The following is a 15,396-nucleotide window of genomic DNA, read 5'->3' as shown; positions in this document are numbered from 1 at the left end:
TTTTAAGCCAATTAGATCCAGCCAACAGAAACAAGTTTCCAGCTACTCTCACCACACAGCTGGCTCTGGACAAAAGGTGCGTAACTTTGCTGAAACCGCGGACTGTTGGAAATAGCTCCAGTTATGTGCAGCAAGCGTTGGAAGAGCTGCACAGTGAGGAGTGGGCAAAGCGCACCATTGAGTATATGTCTGACTGTGAGCGTCACAAAAAAAAGAGTGTCTTAGCCAGGAGCCATGAAGTTGCCTACCAGAATCCGCCACGGTTTTGCCCTCTTCCTCTTGCACAGTGGTTTCAGACTGTGCATGCCAATGAAATACTGAGTCACTTGTCTGAGATGAAGGGTGTCATCACCTCAACATACGGCAGGATTTTAAAGCTTGACTCTACCAAAAAGGTAAAGTAAAACACCTCTAAGATTTTGTCAATCCTAATTATTATTTGCATTCTGATGTTCTTGCTTTTGATTTTCTTTACACCAAACAGATCACTAAAAAGCTTGCTGGTGGCATTTCTGAGACGGCTACGTGGATGACGAACATCACCAACGAACATGGCCAAGCTCTGAACTGTGTGCTGACCACAGGTGAGGGAGCAGGTTTGGAGGAACTGTGCCAAGGGATTGTCCTGCGCTATCAGAATGCTGGAGAACCAGAGCCAAAGATCCTTTACGTTGACAGAGACTGCTGCAGTGCATCAGGTTTGTGATCTTCAGACTTTGTTGCACTTCATTGTAACATTAGTTTACAGTTCAAAGTTTAAAACATTTTAAACTTTAAATTGAAAACCTGATTCAAAAGAAAGAAATGTGTTTTTAACAAGGTATAATCTGGCAACAGTTATGTTTTATGTCACAACTTTAATATCACCAGCCCTGAGTCATCATGAAAAAGGAATAAAGAAATACTGTAGAATGTATTTGTGTTTTATTTTGCTTATTTTTTGTCTAAGCAGGTGCGCCTCCAGTGCTTGAGTGGTTTCGGCCGTGGAAGACTACAGTGAGACTGGACATCTTTCACTACATGAGACGATTCACAACCGGTCTCACCACAGAGCATCATCCTCTTTATGGCACATTCTGCTCCAAGTTGTCCTCCTGCATTTTCGAAAGGGATCAAGATGATGTCAGCCGCCTTAAAGAAGCCAAGAGCTCAGAGCTGAGGAAAAAGCATCCTGGTCATCCTCCCACAGAAGCACAAGTTTTGGCCAACATTAGCTCCAGTGAGCTTGCTAAACATTGTAGAAGAAGAACCAGAGGAGTAGAAGAAACCCGGAAACTCATTCAGGGATTATTAAAGTCCATGTGGGAACTGACTGACACCACAGGTTTACGCCTAATCAACCCTGAGAGCATGACTCATGTGTGGCGAGTGCAGCAGAAGCACCTACCATGCATCCAAGACCCACCTGGTGTTGAACTATATACTAAGCTTGGCTCAACACAAAAGGGAGACAAAGAAGTTCAAACCTTCAGATGTGGCAGGGGGTCGTCTTCAGTTGAAAGCTTTCATCGACATCAGTGCTCCTTCATCCCAGGTAAACAGTAAATTGCTATATTTGATGTCATTCATTGCTGTCACACCTTCCAGATTTTTATCTGTACATCTAAAATTGTTAAATCAGCATAATTTCTGAAAAGAAAATGCAAAGAATATTTGTCATTTCATAAATGCAGTTAATCTTTGCCACATTGTTTTTTTTTAAGGATGGAGAAGCAATGCCATGCACACTCAGATGTATATGCTTGAGGGTGGATCCAGATGGAACATGAAAAGAGCCCAAGAAGCTTTAGATGCGAGTCGCAGATCTCACACTAAACTCTACGATGTTCGTCTGATGTCCAACATCAACACCCTGAGCATCAGAGTGCTGGGTCATGCCCTCTTGCCAGAGTTCATTCCCCCAGGCTGTCCAACTGGTATTGGACCTTTATCTCACAAATTCCACAAAAATACTCATTTTCGTACAGGAAATTTGTAAACTTAAAATATGGTTGTAAGTGTACTTTATGATTGACTTTGTAGGTGAGCGGATTGCTGCGGAGTATCTTCTTGCTCAGTCAGACAGGGGAGACCTGTTAGGTCCCCAGCAGGACAGCGAACTGGAAGTTGTTTTGCCAGAGATGCAAGCTGATGTTCAGGAGGAGGACAGTGCTGATGGTACCATCAGTGACGTCACTGACATCGTCTTGGAGAGCCCCTCCAGGGTGCTGCAGTATGGCAGTTGGAGATATCGGCCCCTAATATTCCTTTTCTCCAGGAAGGGTCATCTCCCATGTCATCTCAGGTAATGTGATCATTTAATTAGAATGATTTGATTTATTTTTAATTACAAATATTCACTTGCATGTATTGTGAATAATTTGTCTCATTAACAGAACCAATAAGCATCACGTGTTGCGTGCTTATATATGGGCCTTCCCCTTGTTCTAATTGACCAGATTTTGATGGTTGGCTGTCATCATGACTGTTAGTGAACAGTTTATGATGATCATTTGAATGATGAAAAAAAAATATTTCAATCTTTTATGTTAGAAAGACCTTGACATCAGGTACCAACATCTGAAATGGATATCATGAATACAGAGAAAAGTTTTTTTTTTGCAGTCCAAGGATATGAGGAATCTTTGCTGTCTTTTCTGTATGTTTTCAGGAAACTAGTCTCGATGCAAGCCCTGCTTCTCCCACTCGCACTGTTGATCCAGTCAGAGATCTGCTTACTGATGACAACTCCTTTAGTGGACCAAGCAGCAGTTCATCCCAGGTATAGTGAGACCCCTATGGGTCCATTGTGTTTGGTTAGAGTATGAACCACTTTGTTTCGTAGCTGGTTTATGTTATATGGACAATTTGGGGACGTAATTAGTCTTGTTTTGAAATCAGGCTTTGGCTCAGCTTGATCTACAGGTTCTTTTCCACTTTTATTATTTGGGTTAGTGTTGGTTGGCTTGCTTGCTATTCTCAGCACCTACACCTGCATACTTCATTCATGCACACCATGGACAGCACTTGATGTTACGCTTTGATTTACTTTATTTTTATTGAACAAGATATTTCTCTTTTTTTTCTTTGCTACAAATATGGATTATCCAGTCCGATACCAGTGGTGCATTCACAGAAGATGACTCGTTCAGCAGTCCCAGGAAATTGTTTCAGGTAACATTAAAAATCAGTATTTTTATACATTTACTGTGTGCATGTGTATCTGTATATAAATTAATTTTCCTTTAAGGAGACCCGGTGTGACTCCAGAGGTTTTCCTGGATGGGAGGCTGTTGACAACTTGGCAGAGTATCTTTTGAACCTCAATCGCACAATAACTGCGCTGTCAACCACAGAGGTAGAAGAAATGATGCAGCTGTATTCTGTTTTACACAACATGGACAAGCAACCCTCCAAATACACCCTAAAAAGTAAGAAGAGCATGTTGCCAGGACCATGGAGAGCTTCTCGGAAACGCAGTGGGTCTGCACCTGGTCAGCAAGCAGCTGAAAGGTAACCTGTCTGATATTTGACACAATGCATAATTTGTTTGCCTACTGACTAGTAAAAGCCAAGTCAAGTTTTGCAATTTCTATTTTTATGTCTTAGCATTTTAGTTTTAAGATTAGGAGATTAATACAGTAATAATAATTAATACTATTGCATTTCATGGCTGCTCCATTAAAATTAGTTTACAGGAACTTGCATTTTTCTGCAATTTTAATGACCTGTTTTTCACACAGACTGTTCATGACCCATGGCCAGGCTGCCCAGAGACCTGACACCAACAGAATCTCTGAGTGCATTTGCCTCAATCTGTTAAAAGAATACCAACAAGCGAGAAACCGACCAAAAGACTGCAAGGAAAACGTTCTGCACATTCCACAGTCAATCGTGCAAACTCACTGTCATGTCAAACAGCTGCTTGAAGACTCCAAGCCCATACAAGACCAGACCAACTTGTTGTTAGTCACCATCAACAACACCACTGTGTGTGCTTGGTAAGATGCCTTTTTTATTTTGAATATATTTTTGCACTTTACAGATGGGCTTGTCTTTGAAAAGTAAACAGTTTCTATTGTACTATTTTTCAGGTTACATGAGCGACAGAAAAGAACAGACTCTACTCCAAGGTGTGCAGCTTCCTCAGAAGGTCTCCGTGGCTGAATCTTTCCTGCCAGAAGCAAGACAGCTTCCCTCCATTCCTGTGGAACATGGACATAAACGAACCTGAGAACAGAGAAGGCGAGGCACTGATCCGTTCACACGTTGGTGGTAGAACTGGCTCTGCACAGCATTATCCTCCTTATTCTAACACTGTTTCATCATCCACACACTAGTCAGGTCACTTTTTTCATGCCCCAGCTCCTGACTGCTGTTTGTATGCACAGAGTCAGCAGCCACCATCACCTGCTTGGTCCTACTATGAGCAGAATCAGATGCCACAAACTCTGCCCACTTCTTCGGGTTTCTGCTACAGTCCATCAGCCCCAGTCTTGCCCCCATTTAGACAAGGACAGTTCCCACCCCTGCCATCTCCTCTGGCTCCATGGTATCAGCACCATACACCACCACTTCATGCAGCAGCTCCAGCAGCTCCAGCAGCTGCAGCTGCAGCAGCATCACCATCAGATCTGCTTTCAGCAAACACGAATCGCTACAGGAGGTGGAGACAGAATAGGGCAGAACAAGAAGAGCAGGATCGCCTGGCAAGAGGGGAACCTCCCAAAGAGCGGCAGTGGAAACCGGACTACCACTATCAATGTTCAGTTTGTGGTCAGGCCAAAAATAAAAGCACTGGCCATACACAGACTAAAGGGAAATGGTATTGTCCAGCCTCTGGACAGACCATTTTGGAATGGAGAGAATCTCTTGCAAAGAAATGATTTTCTTTGTTACAGTTTGTTTGTTTGTTACTCTGTTGTTTTAATGTAAATTTTTTTTGAAGAATATGATTGACACTGTGTTTTGATTTAACACTGGTTTGTACTAGATGTGATCAGTCTGAAGAAAAACGTTTGATCTGGAATATTCTCCCAGTTGTTTTGTTTTAGTCAGCCTTTACACATGTCCAGAAGAAACGACAGATCAGTGTATGCAGCTGTGTAAGACTAAATAAATTTCACTGATCATAATTTGTTTGTGTTGTATCATATAAATTCTGTTGGACCTCAATAGTAATAGTATAAACAGAAAACAACCAAAATAGTCATAATTCTGATTCTCTGCTAAATTTAACATAAATTTAAAATGTAAAAAGTATTAAGTGAAGGTTGCGAAAAGTTAACCAGGAAAGAAGCACAAGTTCCTTGGACCATTTGATGAAATAAAACAAAGGCCAGACGTGTCGTTGATCACATGAACTTCTGCACAGATTGATCTCTGAAGACACAACTCCTTCCTCTGACCCATTTCGAATACTGACCATTTCTAACAAACAAAAAAAAAGCTTTTTCTTGATCGCCATAACTTAGGTCTGTCATAGGAGTTGAAGTACTTCATGAAAATGATGATTTGTAACCGTTGCATGTCAAAGGTGAACAAGCATGTATGTTGTTGTCGTGGCCGAGAGGTTAAGATGATGGATTAGAAATCCATTGGAGTCTCTCTGTGCAGGTTCGACTCCTGCTGACAACAATAACATTATTGACCCAGGGTTGCGAATAGTTAACCAGGAAAGAAGCACAATTTCCTTAGATCATTTGATGAAATAAAACAAAGGCCAGACGTGTCGTTGATCGTATGAATTATTGCACAGATTGATCTCTGAAGACACAACTCGTTCCTCTTGTCGTGGCCGAGAGGTTAAGGCGATGGATTAGAAATCCATTGGGGTCTCCCCGCGAAGGTTCTTCAACCCAATCAGGAGATGCTGCTGTCCCCTTTGCCTCCCCCTCCCACTTTTCTGTTTCTAGAAGTCAGGTGAAGAGGCAGTTGGAGAGACTGAACCGGAACAAGGCTGCAGGTCCAGATGGTGTCAGCCCCCGAGTCCTGAAGGCCTGTGCAGAGCAGCTCTGTGGGATTCTGCATCACCTTTTCAACCTTAGCTTGACCCAAGAGAAGGTACCACTGTTGTGGGGCAGACATCCTGTCTGGTTCCGATACCAAAGAAAACTCACCCTTCAGACATCAATGACTACAGACCTGTTGCCCTGACATCCCACATCATGAAGGTCCTGGAGAGACTCCTGTTGACCCACCTGTGTAAGCAAACCAGCACATATCAGGACCCCCTGCAGATTGCTTATCGCCATGGAGTTGGAGTTGAAAACGCTATCATACACCTGCTTCAACAAACCCACTGTCATCTGGACAAAGCAGGCAGCACTGTGAGGATCATGTTCTTTGATTTCTCCAGTGCATTTAACACAATCCAGCCTGATCTGCTTCGTCTGAAACTCCAGAAGACTCAGGTGGAGGCCTCAACAATCACCTGGATTAATGACTACCTGACAAACAGACCACAGTTTGTCAGACTGAAGAATTGTGTGACTAAACAGGTGATCAGCAGCACAGGAGCACCACAGGGGACTGTACTCTCACCATTCCTTTTTGCTCTCTACACTTCAGACTTCCAGTACAAGTCAGACTCCTGTCATCTACAGAAATATTCAGATGACTCTGCAGTAGTCGGGTGTATCAGAGATGAACAAGAAGCTGAGTACAGAGAGCTGGTGGACCGCTTTGTGGCATTGTGTGGGAACAATCATCTCATCTTGAATGTTAACAAAACAAAGGAGATGATTGTAGATTTCAGGAGAAACAGGGTCAGATCAAACCCTGTTTCCATCATGGGAGAAGAAGTGGAGGTAGTTGAGGAATATAAATACCTTGGTGTTCATGTGGACAACAAACTGGACTGGAGACACAACAGTGAAGCCATCTACAAGAAAGGACAGAGCAGACTGTACTTCTTGAGGAAGCTAAGGTCCTTCAAGGTTTGCAACAAGATGTTGCAGATATTCTACAAGTCTGTTGTTGAGAGCGTCATTTCCTCTTGCGTCATCTGTTGGGGCAGCAGCATCAGAACCAGGGACCTAAAAAGACTCAACAACCTGATAAAGAAGACTGGTTCTGTTCTGGGGACGACTGTGGAACCTCTGGAGACAATAATGCAAAGAAGGATTTTGCATAAAATCAAGGGAATTATGGACAACCCTGAACATCCTCTCCATGAGACTGTAATCGGAAAACAGAGTCTCTTCAGTCAAAGGTTTCTTCAGTTTGGATGCAAAACGGACCGCTACAGGACATCTTTCCTGCCCACAGCCATCAGCATCTATAATAACTCTTTGATTTAATTGAGCTACATCAACATTTAATTTCCCTCTGGGATAAATAAAGTATTTTTGAATTTGAATTTGAATTTGAAGTCCTGCCGACAACGATAACTTTATTGACCCAGGGTTTGCAAAAAGTTAACCTGGAAAGAAGCACAAGTTCCTTTGACCATTTGATGAAATAAAACAAAGGCCAGACGTGTCGTTGATCGTAAGAATTATTGCACAGACTGATCTCTGAAGACAAAACTCCTTCCTCTGACCCATTTCGAAGACTGACCATTTCTAACAAACAAAAAATAAGCTTTTTCTTGATCGCCATAACTTAGGTCTGTCTTAGGAGTTGAAGTCCTTCAAGAAGATGATGAGTTGTAAGCACTGAATGTTAAGGGTGAACGCACTTGTGTATGTGGTTGTCGTGGCCGAGAGGTTAAGGCGATGGAGTCGAAATCCATTGGGGTGTCCCTGCGTAGGTTCGAATCCTGCCGACAACGATAACATTATTGACTCAGGGTTGCTAAAAGTTAACCTGGAAAGAAGCACAAGTTCCTTGGACCGTTTGATTAAATAAAACAAAGGCCAGACGTGTCGTTGATGACATGAACTTCTGCACAGATTGATCTCTGAAGAGACAGCTCCTTCCTCTGACCCATTTCGAAGACTGACCATTTCTAACATACAAAAAATAAGCTTTTTCTTGATCGCCATAACTTAGGTCTGTCTTAGGAGTTGAAGTACTTCATGAAAATGATGATTTGTAACCGTTGCATGTCAAAGGTGAACAAGCGTGTATGTCGTTGTCGTGGCCGAGAGGTTAAGGCGATGTGGTCTCCCCGCGCAGGTTCGAATCCTGCTGACAACGATAACTTCACTGATTCAGGGTTGCTAAAAGTTAACCAGGAAAGAAGCACAAGTTCCTTGGACCATTTAAATAAACAAAGGCCAGACGTGTCGTTGATCGTATGAATTATTGCACAGATTGATCTCTGAAGACACAACTCCTTCCTCTGACCCATTTCGAAGACTGACCATTTCTAACAAACAAAAAAAAAGCTTTTTCTTGATCGCCATAACTTAGGTCTTTCTCAGGAGTTGAAGTACTAAATGAAAATGATCATTTGTAACACTTGCATATCAAAGGTGAACACTCAAGTATGTCGTTGTCGTGGCCGAGAGGTTAAGGCGATGGATTAGAAATCCATTGGGGTCTCCCTGCGCAGGTTCGAGTCCTGCCGACAACGATAACATTTTTGACCCAGGGTTGCGAAAATTTAACCTGGAAAGAAGCACAAGTTCCTTAGACCATTTGATGAAATAAAACAAAGGCCAGACGTGTCGTTGATCGTATGAATTATTGCACAGATTGATCTCTGAAGACACAACTCCTTCCTCTGACCCATTTCCAATACTGACCATTTCTAACAAACAAAAAATAAGCTTTTTCTTGATCGCCATAACTTAGGTCTGTCTTAGGAGTTGAAGTCCTTCATGAAAATGATGATTTGTAACACTTGAATGTCAAAGGTGAACAAGCATGTATGTTGTTGTCGTGGCCGAGAGGTTAAGATGATGGATTAGAAATCCATTGGGGTCTCCCTGCGTAGGTTTGAATCCTGCCAACAACGTTAACATTATTGACCCAGGGTTGCGAAAAGTTAACCTGGAAAGAAGCACAATTTCCTTAGACCATTTGATGAAATAAAACAAAGGCCAGACGTGTCGTTGATCACATGAACTTCTGCACAGATTGATCTCTGAAGACACAACTCCTTTTCATATCAGTCATGGCGTAGTCTGAAGGACGTATTTGGGAATTTTTACAGGGGCACAACGCATGTTTACAGAGGCACGTGCCCCGGTAAAAAGTGTCTGGTGACGTGCCTGCATGAGATTACCAAAATTATGACTATGCTATATACAGCTTACTTCAAAAGTACACTCCTTCAGGTAAGTAAAATTCTTGCACCTTGTGCAAACCTCTATGCTAGTGAGGATGCAGAGATCACATGAATTTCGGAATAAAACCACATAAACCACTTGTGAGGTGAATCCAGTTCCTGCTCTTTATTCTTTCATCAGCTTTATGAACCATGTGGCGCTGTGGCTTAATTGGTCAAATTGCCTGTCTAGTAAACAGGAAGTCCTGGGTTCAAATCCCAGCAGTGCCTGGGGTCCTTCAGAGTTAACCATGACTTAGCATATAAAACAGCTTGTTGTCAGATTTCTACTAAATCCTTTTCACTGGTCCACTTAATGAAAGTGCGTATAAATAGCACACAGCTTCTAAAGTCTCATTTATGCCTTTTTTATACTTTCAGAGTGTAATTTTCCTCCGTTCACATAACATGTCAAATGGTTAGGGTACAGTACGGTGGAGGATCTCCTCCTGTCACACTACATAACATCAAAATGAACGTACAAACCGTGAAATAGTCAGAGTTAGAGTAAAAGCTGAGGGCAGGACGTCATTTCCTTGAAATATTTAGCAGAAAATAATATGCAAAAGCATAAAAAAGCCTTGTAAAAACACAGTAAATGACTTGGCGTACACCGCTTCATGAGATCTGGCTGTAACTGGTGTAAGTGACTTCCTCATGAACAGCAGGATCTGAGTTGAAAACCCAACAATATCTGCAAAATATGATGAAGTTTTGAACCAATTGGAGGCACTTCTACTCATGGCTTTAACTATTCTTGAGGTACAGAATCACAAAAACCCACTTCCTGAGGTGGATCCAGTTCCTGCTCTTTATTCCTTCATCAGTTTTTTTAAACATGTGGTGCTGTGGCTTAGTTGGTGAAAGTGCCTGTCTAGTAAACAGGAGATCCTGGGTTCAAATCCCAGCAGTGCCTTAAGGTGTTATTATGTACATCAACATGGTGCCATAACTGTTTACAGCAGTGCTTCAGGAGTGCTGGACTTCCAAAACAGTCTGTACTTGGAGGCACTTCATCTCATCGCTTTAACTATTCTTGAGGTACAGAAGATGGAACTGGGACTTAATCCAATGTTTTCACATATAGAGATAATTTGAATAACATCAAGCCCTGATTTATGCAGAGATCACATGAATATTGGAAATAAATGACAAAAACCACTTCCTGAGGTGGATCCAGTTCCTGCTCTTTATTCTTTCATCAGTTTTATGAACCATGTGGTGCTGTGGCTTAGTTGGTCAAAGTGCTTGTCTAGTGAACAGGAGGTCCTGGGTTCAAATCCCAGCAGTGCCTTTAGGTGTTATTATGTACGCCAACATGGTGCCATAACTGTGTACAGCAGTGCTTCAGGAGTGCTGGACTTCCAAAGCAGTCTGTACTTTGAGGCACTTCATATCATGGCTTTAGTTATTCTTGAGGTACAGAAGATTGAACTGGGACTTAATCCAATGTTTTCACATATAGAGATAATTTGAATAACATCAAGCTCTCGTTGTCGTGGCCAAGCGGTTAAGGTGATGGGGTCTCCCCGCGTAGGTTCAAATCCTGTCATGTCACTTTGGGGAGAAGTGGTACAGGCAATTGGGAGTTTGATGTAACCACACACAGATGTTGTGGTCTATGTTATTAATTATGAATGGTTGTTTTTCACAGGTGTGTCTTCTGTGACAAAGCTGTTTCACCCGTGGAAGTCTGCAGTGCGGCTGGACAGCTTCCACTTCATGAGGCGCTTTAGCTGCGGCCTCACTACAGAGCGCCGGCCTCACTACAGAGCACCACCCTCTCTATGGCACCTTTTGTGCCAAGATTTCCTCCTGTGTCTTTGAATGGGACCAAGAGGATGTGCAACGTCTGAAGCAGGCCAAGAGAGGGGAGTGGAGGAACAGCCACAGCGGACACCCACCAACTGAAGAACAGCTCCTTGCATCCATCAGCCCAGAGGAACTGAAGAGGCACTGCAGGAGGAGGACACGTGGAGTGGAGGAGATGCGGCGCATGATTTCCGGGCTCCTGGAATCAGTGTGGGACCTGACCGACACCACAGGGCTGCGTCTGGTGAACCATGACAGCATGCCCCACGTCTGGGAGAAGCAGCACCCTGCAGGTGTATTACTGTACACAAAGGTGGGGACACTCAAGAAGGGCGGCAAGGAGTTGGACATCCTGAGGTGTGGTAGGGGGTCCTCCTCCCTGGAGAGTTTCCACCGGCACCAGTGTGCATTCGTCCCAGGTACAATCACATCTAGGCATACTTACTGTTTTGTATGTCTTTTTTAAATATGACAGAGAATAGGTTGTTCAATTATTCAAAATAACACAATTAACACTGTCGGGTATTCATATGTATTCACTAGGTATTTTGTTTCTTAGGCTGGCGGTGCAATGCTGTGCATATGCAGATGTATATGCTGGAGGGGGCATCAGGGTGGAACATGGGCCGGGCCAAGGAAGCAGTAGACGTGGAGGGGGCTTCAACCCTCAGAAGCTTCGACGTTCACTTGATGTCCCACCTGAACAACCTCAGCCAGCGCGTCCATGGTTGTGCTCTGGTGCCAGAGTTCACTCCACCAGGGAAACCTACTAGTAAGAGATCCAAAACAAACTAAGCAACACTGATTGACCAGAGTATTCCATCCCCTCCTCCTCTCTTCCTTAGGCTACCCCCTACTCAGAGGACATGCATTTCTGTTGTGTGATGATTGTGCTACTCATGTTGGAGATAGATGTGTATGCATGTCCTTTCTTCATCTTTGTGTTTATACTGGTTACAGGCGAGCGCATAGGAGTGGAATATTTATTGGCCCAGACCAACAGAGGTGACCTCCTGGCTCCATCGCAGGTCCCTGAAGTCCCCTCGCAGGTGCCTGAGGAGGAGGAGGAGCCGGATGACACCATCAGCACGCCTGACATTGTCGGCCAGTCAGCTGCGATAGGGGCTGGTGAACCTCCGAGTGCTGTGATGGGTGACGCTGAACCCGGACCCCTCGTCACAGAGGTCAATAACACTTTCTGTAACACCTTACTCTACAACACAATATTTAACTGAAGTAAATGTGGTTACATTTTAATAAGATAAATGAATGTAAAATCAGCATGGCTCACATATTAGAAACAAGAGTGTACATTTATTTGCTTGGTTATTCTTTTTCTCACTTATCACTTTTCAGACCAGTCAATGTGACTCGAGGTGTTGCAGGATGGGAGGCAGCTGATGCCCTAGCATCCTACCTACTAGGCTTGAATCGCACCATCACAGCCTTGTCAGCCAAGGAGGAGGAGGAAATAGTCCACCGCTACACAGCTCTCCATCCCATGGACAAGGTACAAAATAGTAATTATTTTGTACACCAGAATTAAACATACATTCCATGGGCTGGATGAAGAATATGGATGTCTCTTTCACCATTTAGCTACACCCAGAAGGGAAGAAAGCACGGGCATCAGGAGGACCGTGGAGAGCACCGAGGAAGCCGAGTGGCTCTGCTCCTGGACAGCAGGCTGCAGAGAGGTGCTTTCTATCATTTTGGTTCAATGCAAATCATTGATTAAGAGACAGCACATGTTATCAAGTGTAAATTACTTTATTGCAATCTCTACTGACATTGTCACTTTGTTCTTTGCTGCTTTACAACCTTGTTCACAGCCCAGGACTCCGAAGTCCACAGGGTCAGTGAGTGTGTCTGCCTTAGACTGGCCAAGGAGTTCGAGCAGTCACGCAACAGGCCCAAGGACATGAACGGAAAACCCTGCCCATGCCTCAGTCAACTGTGAGTGTGTACAGCCACATTAGACAGCTGCTGGAGGACAGCAGGGTTGTCCTGGTCCAGACGACGCTGGCTCTGGTGCCGGTGAACAACACCACGGTCTCTGCATGGTATGTGTTATTTCATTTACCTTCCCCATACAGCTAAGACAGTATATACTGTATATAAATGTACATCAATATTTAACCTCAAGAAAAACCAAGAAAACCCTCCACCTGCATGCTTGTTGGAAAATATGTAACACACTGTATGTAATAACCTTAGGGAGGGATGATAGGCTTACACATATAAAATAATGAATGTTTGTCTTGTAGGCTGCTTAGGAGGGACAAGAGGAAGGACATGAACATGCTGCTGAAAGGTACTGTTCTCCCGCAACAGCTGCACCTGGCCAAGGAGCCTCTCCCTCCAATCAGCACTCTCCCGGCTGCCCCTGTGCAACATGCACACGAACAGATGACCTTTGAGGAGCCAGAAAACCGCGAGGGCGAAGCTTTCCCCCGCCAGCGCATTCAAACAAGCCTGCAGTCATCTCTCCGCCACCTCCACCTCCTCAGTTCCCTCAACAATTTGGGCCAGCTCCGTTCCAGCGAGCTCCCTTTTCATATGCTCCCCCATTTCCCCACTTTCCATCTACACATGCTCCTCCTTTTTCTCAGGCTCCTCAACCACAAGCTCCTCCAGAGTGCCTTCCAGGTGCCCAGCCAAGGCAACCTGCCTGGAGGCTGAACAAAGCTAACCAGGAGGATGAGGAGCGAATGGCAAGGTGGGAACAGCCCCGGAAGAGGCTGAAAAAGGAGACATACCACTACACCTGCAAAGTGTGTGGCCAGGACAAAAACAAACAGACTGGACACACCCAGCTAAATGGGCGGTGGTACAGTCCAGAGTCAGGACAGACCCTGGATGGCTGGAGGAAGAGTGGAGGCCTATAAGCCGCTTTCGGACAGAGTAGTTATAGGAACGCAGTTATCAGAACTGCCCTACTCGAATTTCGTTCTGATAACTGTCCCTCTGTTTCAGTCTGCATTCGCACATGAGTCGGGACCTGATAGGGACTGATGCGCCGCGCGCAGCCCTCTGCTTCAGTGACGTGTTAGCCGTTAGCCGTTTACCGCTACATTCAAACACAAAACAAAACGGTAAAAGTAAGGAGAGTAGAAAAACCACCACCAAGAAGCTAATATGGAGAGCGGGGAGGCCACCGTGTTTATGGTCTGCATGATGGTGATATTAATCATGGACAATCACATCAGGCGTCTAATATCGAGGCTGGAAGAGCTCACAGAGAGAGTCAGGAGACGATACTTTTTCATTTCATGAAGGAAGAAAGGAGAGCAGAGCACTGCAGACAAATGAGACCAGTGTAAGTTTAACTTATTAAACACCCGCCGGTTGTATCTGTGTCTATGAGGAAACATTTCAGCCGTGATAGCATGACATGGGGCGTAGCTACCGACCACCACACACCTCCGTTAGATTCGTTCTATAGAACCATGAAAAGACCCGACCTCGGAGAAGGAACTAAATAGTTATAGGAACTGAGGGAGATAGCCCTGAGTTCCTGTATGTCCGAACACGGGAGAAAACGGCCCCGCGGATTAAAAGGTTATTAGAACTGCCAAAGGTTCCTACAGTCCGAAAGCGGCTAATGTCTCCATTACTTGTCTCTCTCTGGTGTTTGTCTGTCTGTCTCTGGGTTGTTCCGGTCCGTCTCTCTGTCTGTTGGCGTGGATATATGACAGGGCCAGAGCTGAGGTGCGCAGTGTGGGAGCTGCTGCGTGTGTGTGTGTGTGTGAGTGTGTGAGTGTGTGAGTGTGTGAGTGAGTGAGTGAGTGAGTGTGTGTGTGTGTGTGTGTGTGTGTGCGTGAGGGTGCCAAAAGTTCTGTTCTGTTCGGTTCTGTTTCAGTGAGACAGGAGGGACGGGCATGTACATACTTAATGCACTCCTGACCTCCTGAACGATATGTATATAGTGTATGTTAAATTAAAGTTAATAATTTTTGCCAAGAACAGCCTTCATGTTTTTATTTAATTTCCTCTTGAATAACAGGACAGCGAGTGTCGTCCACTGAATGTGATTGTGAAAACCAAAGCCAGAATCATTTACATTTATTCACAAAACACAACACTCTTTGCTGCTCAATTTGGAATTAGTTTTATTTATTTGTGCTGCACAGATGTAGTCTATCAAATAATTGAGATTACAATAAAGAAGGAGGGGAAACATGATGTGGGAGTTATTTACATTTACAGTTATAGACTGTTAATACTGTTTTAACTTTAAATGTAGCATATGGCAATTTGAGTTAATTATTTGAATATTGTATCATATTCATTTCATCATATTAAATGCATTTCATGTGCGTAATTGCATAATAACAGGGTTATTACTTTGGTGATTTGTATGGAAAAAGAGTTCCTGTGTTAAAAAT

General features: G+C 43.9%; 5 non-coding genes across 5 annotated transcripts; all 5 read left to right on the top strand.

Annotated features, from left to right (window-relative positions):
* The first annotated feature begins 7,671 nt into the window (after nucleotides 1-7,671).
* On the top strand, nucleotides 7,672-7,753 carry trnas-cga (transfer RNA serine (anticodon CGA)). The gene has a single exon. It is a non-coding gene; the product is annotated as a tRNA-Ser (tRNA).
* A 665-nt stretch (nucleotides 7,754-8,418) lies between these two features.
* Nucleotides 8,419-8,500, top strand: trnas-aga (transfer RNA serine (anticodon AGA)). Its single transcript has one exon. It is a non-coding gene; the product is annotated as a tRNA-Ser (tRNA).
* Nucleotides 8,501-9,353: 853 nt separating this feature from the next.
* trnat-agu (transfer RNA threonine (anticodon AGU)) lies at nucleotides 9,354-9,427 on the top strand. Its single transcript has one exon. It is a non-coding gene; the product is annotated as a tRNA-Thr (tRNA).
* Nucleotides 9,428-10,038: 611 nt separating this feature from the next.
* trnat-agu (transfer RNA threonine (anticodon AGU)) lies at nucleotides 10,039-10,112 on the top strand. Its single transcript has one exon. It is a non-coding gene; the product is annotated as a tRNA-Thr (tRNA).
* A 304-nt stretch (nucleotides 10,113-10,416) lies between these two features.
* trnat-agu (transfer RNA threonine (anticodon AGU)) lies at nucleotides 10,417-10,490 on the top strand. The gene has a single exon. It is a non-coding gene; the product is annotated as a tRNA-Thr (tRNA).
* The last annotated feature ends 4,906 nt before the right edge of the window (nucleotides 10,491-15,396 follow it).

This window comes from Odontesthes bonariensis, chromosome 11 (assembly GCF_027942865.1).
Source record: "Odontesthes bonariensis isolate fOdoBon6 chromosome 11, fOdoBon6.hap1, whole genome shotgun sequence".
NCBI classification, from domain to species: Eukaryota; Metazoa; Chordata; class Actinopteri; order Atheriniformes; family Atherinopsidae; genus Odontesthes; species Odontesthes bonariensis.
Note: the sequence above shows the minus strand (reverse complement) of the source record. Positions and strands in the feature narration are given on the sequence as shown.